General features: G+C 43.9%; 1 protein-coding gene across 5 annotated transcripts in view; it reads left to right on the top strand.

Moving 5' to 3' along the window:
* The window catches only part of LOC143706794 (centrosomal protein of 95 kDa-like), a 256,104-nt gene that overhangs the window by 1,390 nt on the left and 238,344 nt on the right, over nucleotides 1-16,370 (top strand). The gene's annotated exons all lie outside the window — the stretch shown is intronic.

Raw genomic sequence — 16,370 nt, 5'->3', positions numbered from 1 at the left:
ACTCTTACTAAAAAAGATAGTTATTGATATCCTGTTGACATTTAAGTGTTGCTGATTAACCCTGAATAAAAATCAGGGGCCGCATTCACATAACATCTTAAAGGTACAATATGTAAGATTTTTGTTTTAAAATATCCAAAAACCACTTGCACAGTGTTATTTGTTCAATGGTGTATATCCTAAATGTTTTCAAGAATTTGTAAATTCAGAGAAATTCACAATTTTAAAAAGTACCCGTCACTTGCCGCCTGTCAAGGACGTAATATCTGCATTATCCCTGGTTTCCTCTTGTACTGCCATAGTAACCATGGTAACAGACGTGGACAACTGCGTAACGTCTAGCGGCACGCTGTTGTTGTTTCGCTCAAAACATGGACCATGGCAAGCAGACTTGGGGACGAAAGGAGAAATAAAACGACGATCAATATCGGCGTAGCGTTTTCGAGATGCCGAGAGCTTCGTGAAAAACTTCGACTTGACAGAGACGCCGCTCTTGTACTTTAGTAGACAGGTGAGCAAATGTACATGAAAACAAATTAATGTTTTCATTATGTTATATAGCCTAGCTCACCATGATGAAATGTTAGAATATGATCATTATTATAGACTAATCAGGGCTTGCAAAATCGCTAGCCCGACGTCCCGGGGCTAGGCTATTGTGTTTTCCAGCCGGGCTACCAAAATGCGTGTCAGAGGTTCTGGGTTCTAATCCGCACACATATAGATTTTTTTTTTCTCATCAAACTGAATATGTTCATCAGTGGTTACACTATATATCAAGCAGGGACACGTTTGTGTGCATTTTGTCATGTGATTTCACCGGAACGAATAGAGTCTCCGCAAAGGCGATAGATTGAAGCGCGCGTCTGAGTGAAAACTGCGTGAGCCACAAGAGAACACTGTATCCATGCAACTGATAGCTGCGGCAACGAGCAGTCAGCTTGATTTAAAAAACAACACATTTTTTTCTCGAGATTTTGAAGCCAAAAATGATCCTTAATTTTTCATTTATTGTCAACGCAGTGCTAGCAGCTAGCAGACCTAGAGCAGGCTATCTTGTTGCTTACGCTACGGGAACCCATTGTCAACGCCGTGCGTGCCCAGCATCCACTTCATGAGTCCCGGGGAACATAGATAAGTGGGAATCAGGTGGCCACTAATGCGGGCCAGCACATGTTATAAGTAGGGTAGTCCATGGTTAACCGATTAACCGATTAAGCGTTAAAAATTGCGTAACCGAGTGAAACATTTTGCTCGGTTAAGTGGCGTCAATGGCGTGCATTGAATTTAGTTGTAATACATTTTTGCACCGCCAGAGCGCTCCCAGACATTTGAATTGTCCACAAGAAGTTCACTTTTCATAATTTTAAGGCCGTAAATAGGCTTTCATTTCTCAAATAGTGTAATGTCTTAATTTTAGTTTGAATAGGTCTTAAATTAAGGAAAGACGAGGTGTATTCACCTTGCTGAGGGGGATGTGATCAAAGCCTGGAGTGGAGCGAAAGCACGTTCCTCTCTCCACTCTAAGTATTCTGTAATCACTTCGCTAACAGTCCACTCCTGGTTTTCAATTCCCGCTCACAGAAAAAAACTAACATGTAAAAAGCCCGCTTACAAGTAAACATTTTTTTAATAGTTGGTTGGGATGAGTAGCCTAACTGAGTAGCCTATTTAATTGGAATATCAAATAGGTTGTGCGATTATTTAAAAAAAATCTCCATGTTTTCGGTGCTGACGCGTTAATGTAATGTAGCCTGGGTTGCGCTGTCAATAACCTATAAGCTGTCAAAAAGAACAGGCAAAAGTAATGATTATGAATATGTCAAATATAGCAAGGAGACATTTTAATTGTTTCCAGGCTCACTCAGATGGAAAGATGAAGTTGACAATGCTGATTCGCGATCTTCGCAGTGAACGCGCCAGAGAGAAATGCACTTTTCATACGGATTACACAAGCAGAGAGCAGTCTGTTTTCTTTCGTTTCGAATTGTTGTGTTTAAAAGTAGACATTTCAATATAGATTTATTTATCAGGTCTGTGAGACAACTAGGCTACCTTATAGCCTACGCTGAGTTTCGGAATTCGTTTATGAGATGAGCTCCAGTTCACGCGCCGGCGGCTCCGTATTATCTAATGTCTGCTATATTTACTTATTTCCAGGTAATTAGTTGATGAAACATTGATTTAAAATTAAGATACAATTAATACAAAACGAAATTCACTTTAAAGAAAGGCTTTGTGCATTCTGTTTGAGGTCTCTGTGAAAGTTTTAGTGCCGCTTCCAGAACTGCCACGTCCAATTGTTTGTTCCATATAAATGCGAACACGAAAAATAAAATAAAATGAATATTTTATGTTCTGGGGAGAACTGACCCTTCTTCATTTGGCAGTAGTACTTTTGGTTTGTGCAGTGTAATTCACAGAATTAGGTAGCCTAAAACAATATTTTGCCACCTAAAAGTTAAAGATGTTTTGTGCAGTTATTAAAGGTGTTAAAAATGAACTACCCCTTTCTCGTGTGTCTGTATCTCGGGGTTGCGGCGCGTACACTATGGTTAACCGAGTATTAACCGCTAAGGGCCTCGGTTAACGGTTATTGAAAAACTTGAAAACGTGCAGCCCTAGTTATAAGCACATATAGGGTATACAGAGCGGCGTTGCAGCAGCGTCTATATAAATATTCAACATACACTGCTGCAGCTCAACCAGGAGAGCTAAGGTCACGTGAGAGTAGTCTGCGCATGATAAATCTGGGCAGGACATACACACCGCTCATACTGACAGAAGTCTAGCCTGCAGGTCGGGAACTTCCAGGTTATAAAACCTAACAAATGTGGACGGGGAGGCCCAGCCTGCCGCCTCACAAATGTCCTGAATGGAAATCCCGCTGGACCAAGCCCACGAAGAGGCCACGCCTCTGGTGAAGTGAGCCCTAATGCCCAAGGGGCATTGCAGGCTTCTAGACACTTAAACAGATGCGATAGCTTCCACTATCCATCTGGACAGGCTCTGTTTAGAGGCGGTGAGACCCTTGGTGTGGCCACCAAACGAGACAAAGAGCTGTTCCGAGCGCCTGAAAGGGGTGGAGCGCGTAATGTAAGATTAACATCGCTCTCACTATCGGATGCTGGCAGAGCCGATAGAGAAATGGCCTGCGCTCTGAAGGGAGTGCCCAACACTTTAGGGACATAGCCATGCCTTGGCTTAAGGATGACTTTAGAATAATTTGGCCTGAACTCAAGACATGCGCTAACAGATAGTGTGTGTGTGTGTAAGTCCCCCACATGTTTGACTGATGACAGAGCTGTCAGAAAAACGGTTTTGAGCGAGAGGTACTTTAGGTCCACGGAGTCTATCGGTTCAAAGGGGAAAGCTTTCAGGGCCTCTAGGACCAAGGAAAGATCCCACAGGGGAACCGACGTGGGTCGCGGGGGATTCATCCTTCTGGCTCCTCTAAGGAAGCGGATGACAAGCTCGCTTCTTCCAATTGACTGGCCCCGCGTCGACACAGTGGACGCTGCAACGGCCGCCACATATACTTTAAGCGTGGATGGGGACCTGCCCTTATCCAACAGCTCTTGAAGTAAGCCAAGCAACCACGGGACCCCACACGTTCGTGGGTCTAGATTTAAATCAGCACACCATTTGGAGAACACAGACCATTTAGACGCGTAGAGCCGCCTCGTAGAGGGAGCTCTAGATTACGTAATTGTGTTCATCACTCCTTCTGGCAGGACGACGGGTATCCGTTGATTAACAATGCGTGCAGAGACCAGTGCTCTGGATGGGGATGCCAGATTGAGCTGCGGGCTTGAGAGAGGAGATCTCTCCTCGCCGGGATCGGCCAAGGGGCTGTGTGTGACGGCCGCATCAGCTCCGGGAACCAGATTTGATTCCATACAGCCCAGCATTCTTGAAACGTTTTCAGAGAAGCGACGCTGCCCTTCTGGAAAGACGCGGCCAGGTGTCGCACACGGCGCGTGTGCCGTGTAGATAAATGGGCTGTCATAGTCACAGAGTCCAGTTCTATCCCCAGAAAGGAAACTGGGCGAAACTGGGCAGTAATGAGCTCTTGGTCCAGTTTACCGTGAGACCCAGGCTTTCCAGATGAGCACTGTTCTGTGAGATAAAAGTTCTGTCTCTGAGTGTCCCAGAATCAGCCAATCGTCCAAATAGTTCAGAATCCGCATGCCCTGATTTCTCAGGGGAGCGAGAGCCGCGTCCATGCACTTCGCTAAAGACGGGCCGAACGGGAGGACAATGTATCGATATACCTGGCCGTCGAAGGCAAATCTCAAGAATGGCCTGTGTTGGGGTGTTATCTGAATCTGAAAGTAAGCATCTTTCAGATCGAGAAATATAAACCAGTCCCTCGGGCGAATTTGCAAAGTCCCTCAAGCGGCATTTGCCAGCTTTATGAGGGTGGGCTCTGTGAGCGAGAGACAAGGGTATAGTGCTTGTGTGTAGGGGTGAACACTGAGATGTGGGCACCTTATCTACACTTATTACACCATCGGCCTGAGCCGGATAACCAGACATTATACCCTTCTTTGTGATGCGCGAGCAGCGCCGGGCGTTTATTAGTAAGCATGAGCGCTCGTAAGCAGGCACTAGACTTACATTCAAAGCCGTGGGCAGAATAGCCTCTGGGTTCCGATCGCCACACTTCGTGGGCTCGGAAAACTGAACCGGAGGTATGGGGGTGCGCAATACAGCGGCTCGCTGACAGCTATGGCTGGCTGTTTCACATGTGACGTCCCGGTTGCTTTGAACGGGGAACGTTTGAGATAACTTTGTGATGCACGAGCAACGCCGGGCGTTTATTAGTAAGCGTGAGCGCTCGTAAGCGGGCACGTAACTTAAATTCGTAACCTGACCGATATGAGGTTGTTTTGGCCGTGTGACAGAGCGGGCAGAGAGTAGGCGTGAGCACAGAGTTGTGGGCAGATTTCCTACATCTAGCACTCAAGCTGCATTTGCCAGCTTTATGAGAGTGTGCTCTGTGAGTATGAGAGACACGGGGGTATCGTGCTTGCGTGTAGGGGTGAACACTGAGATGTGGGCACATTTTCTACACTTAGAGCACCACTGCGAGAGCCGGATAACCAGACGTTATACTCTTGAGATTTTGCAGGCGAGCGGGTTGCATTACCGGCTCGTTGGCTGCCGGATACATCGCTGCAGTAGCCTTTTCTTATGGGACTGACAGGGCGAGGTGTTTCAATGGTGGTCCGTTTTTTGAGAGATTTGTCTGGGTTGCCGTTGCAACGGCGGTTGTGTGCAGGCGAGCGGGTTGCATTACTGGCTCGTTGGCTGCCGAATACACCGCTGCAGTAGCTTTTGTCTCTCGTTCTTTCACTACGTGATGTGTGCAGTTATAGGTAGGCCTATGTCCCCAGATTAGTTTTTGTCTTATATTTTTTTAGGGCTGGTCCGAATACCATTATTTGAGCTTCGAAACTGCGGTAGTAATGAACATCGAATATTCGAAGCTTCGGCGAGAGGGGGCTGAACATATTCTTTTCAATAATAAAGGCAGGAATCTCTGTGTTGGTCTGTCTTTTTGCATTTTGATTATTTCGAGAACCGTTCATCCAACCGACTTCACAATGGAGTGCAGTGTTGCATTTGGTGCAATATAGATGGACACGCGAGACGCGACACATTCAGAATTAATAAACTTTTAGTCAGCTACAGAACAGCGCGAGCGGCAAGCAGCGCACCTCACGCGGGCAGGGTTTATATGCTCCGAGAACGGACACTCCACTATGATATAAAACGCACACACACAGGTCTGTTAAATTAAGCAATACTTTTAAGGTAGTCTAATATTTTTATGACTAACAAATTACTGACACAGTAAAGGGTAGATTTAAATAAAGAAAAACGAAATTTAAATAAAGAAAAAAATAAATTTAAATAAAGAAAAACGAAACTTAAATAAAGAAAAACGAAATTTAAATAAAGAAAAACGAAACTTAAATAAAGAAAAACGAAACTTAAATAAAGAAAAACGAAATTTAAATAAAGAAAAACGAAACTTAAATAAAGAAAAATGAAACTTAAATAAAGAAAAACAAAATTTAAATAAAGAAAAACGAAATTAAGTTAAATTAAAAACGAGATTAATTTAGATTGATAATAACGGGTAAAAGGCTAATACATTTTGTTTCTATTATTCTATTTTCCACAATGTCAAAGCAACACAGTTTTAACCCAAAACACAAGCTCAGGCATGCACTTCGGTCCATACAAACTCTGCTGTTCTGCGCTCTAGCCAGAGAACACTCCCGTTGCAGTTAGGCGTCGGTTCTATTTCTAGCATGCACACATTTTCCGCGTGGCTCGAGCCGCGCCTGAGACGCGTGTTTCACACAGGCAGTGTGCAAACTCCAACCTGTTAACATGGGAGCTGAAATAAAAACGTACATGCCACACAGCTGAGACGCTCACGCCATGCAGCCAGTGTGTCGCCGGCCTTATTCAAGCGCGAGTGAGAACCGTTTCGCGGGGGATCCCAGGTGTGCAAAAAAAAACGAATATTCGAATGTCAAATTTTCAAATCGAATACCAACCCACCGAACGAATATTCGAATATTCTGGTCCAGCCCTAATATTTTAATCATATTATGTTCTTATATTAGAATATCACATCAGTAACAGTGCCGTTTTCCCGTGCACAAGTGTGATATACATGTTATACAATAGTTAAATTAAAAATAAATTAACATTGTTAGTTTTTAGACACCATATTGTCAATATTGTTTTTGCCCTTTATTTCTCCTACTAGAATTTCAATATGAAACCGTAGCTGAGTCTCAATGCAACAGACAGCAATGATTTCTTGACTGAAATCCCCGTATTGACAGGGTTCCCGCGGATCCTTAAAAAGTCTTAAAGTCTTAAATTTGATTTTTAAAATAGAAGGCCATAAGTCTTATAAAGTCTTATTTTTACTTATGAAAGGTCTTAAATTTTAGATGACACTTCGACTTAGACATCTAAATGTTTTCCAAATTAAAACTATCTAATTAGCGTAGTATTATTTTTTTATTATTCTATCTTTGTGGATTTGCTTGTTCACGTGACAAATCGCATCACATTCGCGGCTGAATAACGTCTGTCTCCTGCACGCGAGAGAGGAGAGAAGAAGAAAGTTGGCAAATGTCAGTTTTGCCAACGTAGTGAAAGATGTGTCAGTGCAGTTATAGGTAGGCCTATGTCCTCAAATTAGATTTTGTCTTATTCTAAAATAATAACATAATAATATGATATAAATATATCACATCAGTAAGAGTGCCGTTTTCCCGTGCACAAGTGTGATATATTTGTTATACAATAGTTAAATTAAAAATAAATGTTGTGAGTTACTTTTTAGACACCATATTGTCGATTATTGTTTGTTTTCCCTTTATTTCGCCGACTAGAATTTCAAAATGAAACCGTAGCAGTCTCAATGCAACAGACAGCGATCAGGGCCGGTGTTGTGCCGAATTTTGACTCCCTGCCAAATTATTACCCCCCTCGTTGAAATCAGTATTTGATTGCCTAATCCTAACCCCACCCCTAATCCTAACCCCTCCTCCACAACTAATCCTAAACCTACCATACTAGGGGGGTAATAATTTGGCGGGGGTCAGAATTCGGCCCAACACCGGCCCGTGGCATAGGCGGAATAGGCAAATGCTAGGGGCGCCACTCAGTAGGGCCGCCAAAATGAGTGAACGAGTGAATTTTTTTTTTACTAATACTATTTTAAAAACATTACTTGAAAATACTACAAAATAACGCAAAAAAAATCCACAAAAACTTAACTAAGTCCCCCGACTCCGGTCCGGCGCATCAATCTTCCCCCGCCCAGCGAGTGCTTGAAGTGCGTCAGAAACAGAGTGCGTGCGATCAGTTTACTGTTGGTAATTTGTTGTGTAGCGACGCCCCTTGCTGGATCCAATGTAGACAGCATTGCTTTCGTTTGAGGGCGCTTAACACACTCAAGCACCCCGTAGAAACGGGCCTGGCAGCTCGCGCCAGGTCTAGACATGGTGAAAGTTACCTGATTGTGACGGATGGCCAAATTTACATGCCATATTTTAGATTAGCATTATAGTCTGCAATAGATACAGTGCCAAACGGAAGAGAAGAGGATAAAAGGGGATAAAGACGGCAATGTAATGAATGAACAGTTTATCTAATTGCATAGTAGTAAGATATATAATTTAATGGCAGTTATTTTTACCTTAAACTTTATGCTAACAATTGTTCTGAGTTCTCCAGAGGCCACAGACAGTGTGATTTGTAACAATCACGTCAGTTTTTTTAGACTCATTCACTATCACTTTTATTAATTAATGTTTTACTCTACAGTTGTGCAGTTTTGAGGGGGATATATGGCATTTTTTAAATTTATTTGCCAAAATTATTAATGATATTTATATAGGCTACAGGTATATTAAAAGCAGCAACGTTTTATGTTGACATTTTGCAGTTTCTTTCATGGTGAAAACATGAAACGTGCCATAGTTTAGTGGAAGATTGCTGCCATCAACTGGAAAACAAACACTTTTGCTAGTGCTCAATGAATAGTTTGTGCATGAATGACATTTGGACGATGACATTACTGTTTTATCCAGAACGGCTATATATACTGAACAAAATTATAAACGCAACAAAACTGTAAAGCTGTAAATCTGCCTTGAAATAATCTATATTGTAAAAAGCGCTATAAAAATAAATGGGACTTGACTTGAATGTTAGATGTAATGCTCTTGCTATTTGTGTTTAGGCTGTTATGTGTGTATGTGTGTATGTATGTTAGTTAGGGCTGGGACGGTTACCGCAATACCGCGGTCACGTGACTCCAACCGCGGGTCTGAGTTCGTCACCGTCATCACCGCAAAAAAAAAAAAAAAACTTGGCCTGCACATGTGTGCAAGTTGTGTCTAATGACATGGATTCATTGATTCTAATGACATGGATTATGTCTAATGATATTGTGGCTTACATGGCTTCAAGGTTTTCTAAACAAAACTTATCATCAAAAGATGGAGCAAATCCGACCTTTCGCGAGTTAAGGAGCACAATGTTCCATGACGCATAGTAACATTCCATTCGTATTAGAGATGCGCGGATAGGCTATTATTATTTCATCCGCAACCGCATCACAAAACTCATCATCTGTCCGCCATCCACCCGCACCAACGTTTTTTGATCAATTTTTGAAACCGCATCTGCGGAGCTGACTGTTTTAAGGTCTATGAGCAATGCGAGGCACTGCTTTCGCGAGGCTAGAAAGCTCTTGGCTGTTCTAGAAAGAACACTGATCCAATTCAGCAAAGATATTTAAAGGCTAAAGTCCCTAGTATATTGGCTATGTTGTATCCCCAGAATATCAGCAGTGAACTCCGTCTCCGATTGGCGCCCAGGGATAAATATGAATGAGTAAATAGCCTATAACGCTCATCGGCAAACCTGACCTTACCTGACTAGGCTACTGTAGACTAAAATGTTATTTAGTTTTGAATTTTGTTTACAGTAAAAAAATTGCGACGATCGGACACTAGGTGGCGCTATAACATGAAAAAAACATAAAAAGGGCTATGTTCACCTGACCGTTAGTCCGATTGACTTGAAAATTGGTATGCAGTGTCTTGGTCCAAGGCCCCATGTATGTATACAAGGACAAATTGAAAACAAAGTTTCAGCTCTCTAGCCCTTACGGTTTGGGCTGCACGATGAGTTTTACGGCAGAAGAATAATAATAATAATAATAAAAATCAGTACAATTACAATAGGTTTTCAGCACTTCGTGCTTGAACACCTAATAAAAATAAGTACAATTACAATAGGTTTTCAGCACTTCGTGCTTGAACACCTAATTAAAGCTGCTAGCAGCATTTATCGGTGTTCAAGCAGTTAAGGCAGTTAAGGCAGTTAAGCTCAAAAGCATCAAAAAACATTAAGTTTTATGTAGCAAGCATTTAACCACTGACATCATAGATGGAATCGACCACGTTTTAGCATGATTTACCATGATATACCAAATTTTAGTGTGATTTTTCATGATTTACCATGTTCCAGTATGATTTACCATGAATCTAGCATGCTTTACCATAGTTTACCATGATATACCAAGTTCTAGTATGATTCACCATGATTTACCCTGCTCTAGTATGGTTTACCACAATTGAACACATTGTAGTATGACTTAATATCATTCTAGCATGATTCACCATAGTTTACCATGATTTATCTTAGTTTACCTTGATTTACTATGTTATAGGATGATTTACCATGATATGCCACATTCTATAATGATTTATGATGGTTTTAAACATTATGATATGAACATTATTTGATCATAGATGGAAAAGACCATTTACAGCTAATACAGGCAATTTACCATAGGAAATATATGGTGTTGAAGCTTTTTAACAGTTATAGTGCCACCTATGGTCCGATCTCCATGAAACTTTGCATGGTTCTTTACCATGTTATGACACATATGCTTACCAATTTTTGTGAAGTTCTGATTTTTTATTTATGATTTATAGGCATTTGAGTGTATTTTGACACGCCGATTTTCATGCGGTGGAGCCATTGCAGGGGAGCATGGTGCGAACAGAGGGTGAACTCCCGTCCCAAGAGATAATAGTGGAGGGTGAGAACGGCCCACCTGATGGCAAGGCATTCCTTTTCAATGGTGCTGTACTTAGTCTCTCTCTTCGAGAGCTTCCGACTAATGTACAGCACCGGCCGCTTTCACCCTCCTTCTCCTGGGACAGGACTGCGCCCAGCCCCCTGTCTGACGTGTCAGTCTGCAGAATAAAAGGGAGAGAAAAGTTAGGAGCTTGTAAGAGCGGTCCGCCACATAGAGCAGCCTTTATTTGGGTAAAGGCCTGCTGACACTGCTCCGTCCACTGGACGGTATCTAGTGCCTCCTTTTTAGTTATATCAGTCAGCGGGCTAGCGAGGTCCGAATAATTAGGCACAAACCTTCTATAATATCCCGCCAGCCCCAGGAACTGTCTAACCTCCTTTTTGGTCTTAGGTCTTGGACAGGTCGCAACTGCTGCTGTCTTATCAATTTGGGGACGCACCTGCCCATGACCCAAGTGGAAACCCAGATACCTGACTTCCACACGCCCAATTGCACACTTCTTTGGGTTGGCTGTGAGTCAGCCCCTCGCAGCGCTCTGAGGACAGCCCGCAAATGCTGCATATGACGCTGCCAGTCGTTACTATAGATGATAATATCCAAGTAGGCAGCGGCATATGCAGCATGCGGCCGGAGAATTCTGTCCATCAAACGCTGAAAGGTTGCTGGAGCCCCGAACAAGCCAAAAGGAAGCGTGACAAATTGGTGTAATCCAAACGGCGTGGTGAAAGCTGTTTTTTCTTTAGATATTGGAGTTAAGGGGATCTGCCAATATCCTTTCGTTAAATCCAGTGTTGAATAAAAACGAGCATTACCCAGCCGATCAAGTAGCTCATCAACCCGAGGCATTGAATATCCGTCGAATTTCGACACGGCATTCACCTTGCGATAATCCACACAGAACCGGAACGAGCCGTCAGTTTTAGGCACTAGAACTATCGGGCTAGCCCAGTCATTGTTGGAGGCCTCTATTACCCCCATGTCCAGCATAGCCTCTAATTCCTCCTGAACCACTTTCTTTTTATGTTCAGGCAAACGATATGGCCGGCTGCGCACTACTACTCCCGGATCCTTCTCAATGTGGTAGTGAATGAGATTCGTTCGGCCAGGCAGGGGTGAAAATACGTCAGCAAATTCTACTTGTAAACTACGTATATCAGTGATCTGGACCGGCGAGAGGTGGTCTCCTCCAAGTGCCAGAGCGAGAGATTGTGATTTTGAGTTTGTCTCTTGGACCGAGATCCTCCTCCCCACTCACCACCGATGCCAACATCACTGATTCCACCTCATTCTATTTTTTTAATAGATTAAGGTGATAAATTTGACGTGATCCACCCCTATCTGTACGAATTACCTCATAATTGAGATCTCCAACTCGCCGTGTAACCTCAAATGGTCCTTGCCACTTTGCGAGTAATTTAGAACTGGACGTGGGAAGTAATACAAGTACTTTATCTCCCTGTGCAAATTCTCGCAGTCTAGTCCCCCTGTTGTACAGCCGACTTTGCTTGTCCTGGGCCTGTAACAAATTTTCCATAGAGAGCCGCCCCAAAGTGTGGAGTTTTGTTCTAAGGTCCATGACATATTGAATTTCATTTTTGCTATTAGAAGGTCCGTCCTCCCAAGTTTCCATAAGCACGAAGTGGCACTGCTCCTGGGTATCGCTTTGCATAATCCACTAGAACTAAAGCAAAGCGATGCCCTCGTGAAGATCTCTCTATAATGGCCCGATGAGGTCCATACCAATTCTCTCGAAGGGGACCTCTATTAAAGGAGAACTCCGGGCAATTTTTAAGTTAATCTTGATCGTTAGACCTTTTAGAGTACTGACTATAGAAAAAAAAACGAACCGGATTGGTGCTTGCTACGCGGAGCTGCGACCGCGAATGCCCAGAGCTCCCACCCAGCTAAAACGGCAGCTATGGGGGCATCGACATAAAGAGCGTTTTTGAACCACAGACACAAAATGCAATTAAAATGTCTGTCCAACATGAACAGGGACCCTACATGTGAACAATATGCGTTTAGCAACTTAGCCATTGTTTCAACTCCCCTAAATAGTCTTTTAGACGGCAAGCTGTAGTCTCGCGCTGCAGTCCCGTGCTGTAGCCGGAAAAGGTAAACAATGTCCAGGTGGGAGGAGCGTTGATCATGTGCGACGAGTTATGATCAGAGTTGCTTACAAGTGAAGAAGAAATGGTTCGTGTTTGTGCCTTTCCGAATTGTGACAACAGAATGCGAAAATATAAGAGCTTATATTTTCATCGTCTTCCTTTCCATGACCTCGAGATTCTGCAGTTTGTGGCTAGTTGTATTTCAACTTGATGTGCAAACTCCCGTAGAAGTACTACGCGCTAAAGATTACCGCATTTGCAGTGAACACTTTGACAAGGATGACTACACACACTCAACACAGCGGGGCCGTTTGAAGAAAAATGCCATTCCATGTACGAAGACTCGTCGCACATGATCAACGCTCCTCCCACCTGGACATTGTTTACCTTTTCCGGCTACAGCACGGGACTGCAGCGCGAGACTACAGCTTGCCGTCTAAAAGACTATTTAGGTGAGTTGAAACAATGGCTAAGTTGCTAAACGCATCTTGTTCACATGTAGGGTCCCTGTTCATGTTGGACAGACATTTTAATTGCATTTTGTGTCTGTTAAGAGGCTCAAAAACGCTCTTTATGTCGATGCCCCCATAACTGCCGTTTTAGCTGGGTGGGAGCTCTGGGCATTCGCGGTCGCAGCTCCGCGTAGCAAGCACCAATCCGGTTAGTTTTTTTTCTATAGTCAGTTCTCACAAAGGTCTAACGATCAAGATTAACTTAAAAATTGCCCGGAGTTCTCCTTTAAATGAAGAGGGCACAAAGGTGCTTTTGGGTTGGCCGGCGGATTCACCAGCTGACATTCACGACAAGAGGCGCACCACTTGCGCACGTTCTCGTCGATGCCCGGCCAAAAAAATCGGGTCATTAGACGATCGAGTGTAGCTGCCTGCCCTAAATGCCCAGCCATCGGATTACAATGAGCCGCATGAAAAAGCATTTCCCGGCGGCTTTTTGGAACTAATAACTGCGTTGTATCTTGCTTTGACTGGGTGTCTTGGGTCACCCGATGCAACTTATCTTTTATGATCGCAAAATAGGGATAAGAAATGGGTCGGTCTTGGTGAAGAGGCTGTCCGTCGATTAGGGCTGTAGCGATACACTAATCTCACGATACGATACAATACGATACACGATATTCAGCTCACGATACGATATATATATCACGATATTCAGCCAACGATACGGTTCGATATAATTCGATACTTACATCATTTTCTGAAAGATTTAAAGGGGACAGAGTGATTTTGGTGACATCTTGTGAGTGTTCCATTTACTTGGATTGAATTAATTGAACTGAAAACTAAAAACATCAATTACACAATATATGTCTCTGACTGGACAAGTTTAAGTTACTCATTCAAGAGCTGTGAGTGCCTTTTGTTGTCTGATTCGCATTAATGGCTCAATCGTCAGGAGGTTTATTAGTCTGCTGCCCTTTTAAGACGAGTGCAGATCTAATAGGTGACTGATGCACCATCATTTTATCCCAACTATTTGCGTCCATTTAAGACATAAACTGTGTTTAAGTGAATAGACTGTGTTTCAGTGAATCTCAGAGCTGGTCATTTTTATATGCATATTTGATAGTTTAGATGCGCACATGAAGCCAAGTTAAGTAGGGCTTTTCTTGTCTCGTTGCAGGCCATTTCGGAGCACGCGTCGCCTTGTGAAAAGCTCTTGCACAGATTTTTGTGCTTATAATAGCTCTTTTAATGATTAAAAGCGTCCGCAATTTAGCAACATTAGAGACTGCATTTTAAAACAATCACCGATCGTGCTGATTCTGATGGTAAGTTTGGGTTTTAGGAAGAAATGATAGCGCATCGCTGTGAAGCGGAGGAAGTTGCTCTGCGTCTAGTCTGTAATGGTTTCATCTCAAAAATCTTCTTTTTATAATCTCTAAAAGGCGAAATCTAAAATAAAATTATTATAATATCCCAGATCTAAAGTGTAACCATATTTGAATGTTTAGTTCTGTCACTCATAAGGGCTGTTGTGTTGTGCGCGCTGTGGCTCCGCGTGAGAGATCGCTCTCTCTCTCTTTCTGCTGGACTATAGAGCAAAATTGCATCACAGACAAATTGTGTAATATTATTATATATAGAACTGGCTGGCGAGATAAAGATGTTCAAGATTACATCTTTATAGCAATAATAAATAGTACGTGTATTTTCTTAATTTCTCCAGTACCGACAGCAGAACCGATAACTTCCGAGCTTTAAAGCGAATGGGGGTAAACTCGGGGGATTTGAATGGGACTTATGTATCGATACTCGCTGCTTTAAAATCGATACTTTCTGGGGGAAAAAAATATCGATTTATATCGCAGAATCGATAAAATTGCTCAGCCTTACCGTCGATTGTGCGGACCTGATCAAATGCATTAAGCGTTTCACCTCGGGGCTGTTCCAGAGGAAAATCATCGCGCTCTGAAAGGTCTCTCCTTTCAATCGCGCCTTTGTTCCTCCGGAACAGGCTCCGATGGTCCCGGAACAGCCTCTCCCACCTGAGCAACCGCCTTCCTCACCCGCCTCCTTTTTGTCCCAGAAGCACCTGCACACAAATGTCCCAATAAAGTTTTAAACCCTGTTCCGTCGCACTCCCAGACCTCCATCTCGGCGCTGGTCGCGGTGGAGCCATTCCTCGGAACCTGGGTGCAGGGACAGGAGGAGAGGTAGAGGAAGATGAGAGAGAAGATGATGGCAAGCTTTCACCGACCCCTGGGCACGGCACCAACTGGTCCTCCGCCAATTGGATGGCCTGGTTCAGCGACGTCGGGCGGAGCCACTGGACCCACTGTACATTCTTCTTAGGCAGCCTCGCCACGAACTGTTCCAGTACCACCTGATCGATTACTCCCTCGACGTCGCGACCTCCGGCCATCAGCCACTTGCGGCACGCGTCCCGGAGCTGCTGCGAAAATACGAAGGGTCGGCCAGACTCCCCGAGTTTTAAAGACCGCTGTCTACTTTCCTCAGGGGTCTGACCGACCCGCTGGAGAATAGCGCGCCTCAGGTCCTGATAGACCAGGAGGTTCTGGACTGGCAGTTGTTGTCCGCCGCACTGGCCAGTCCGAGAGGGGCCAGCCCCCAGCCTCGGCTGTCTTCTCGAACAAGTCGAGGAACGCCTCTGGATCATCGTGAGGACCCATCTTCTGAAGTGGTATGGATACGGCCGAGGCTGAAGCGGGTGTTGATGGGGCGGCCCGAACCTCCCGGTCCATCCAGCTCTGGAACAGCTCGCGGTCCTCTTGTTGGGCCCTGAGGAGCAACTCGAAACGACGTTCCTGCTCCTCCTTCACATCCAACAGGGCCCGATGTTGTTCTTGGTGAAGTCCCGCGAGCGTGTGGATGATATCCTCAAGTGGCGATGGAGATGGTCTGGTGGCGGCTCCTTCTTCCATCCCGGGTTCGGCGCCAGTGTAACAAAGTCGATGGTTCAGTATTGTGGGGATGGAAGAAGACAAGGGTCGGTGTGACTGGGTCTTGTACACTTTATTTAAGGTTTTTAGACAGAAAGAAAACGATGCGCGTGAGCGCCTTCACCATAGGTAAACTATAGCACATTCAAGAAATAGAAAAGTCCTTTGCAGGGTTTTTAACTCA

Source organism: Siphateles boraxobius, unplaced genomic scaffold (genome assembly GCF_051911475.1).
Source record: "Siphateles boraxobius isolate OS27281-9 unplaced genomic scaffold, OSU_SipBor_1 41, whole genome shotgun sequence".
NCBI lineage: Eukaryota > Metazoa > Chordata > Actinopteri > Cypriniformes > Leuciscidae > Siphateles > Siphateles boraxobius.
This window is presented reverse-complemented; position numbering and strand designations above follow the sequence as displayed.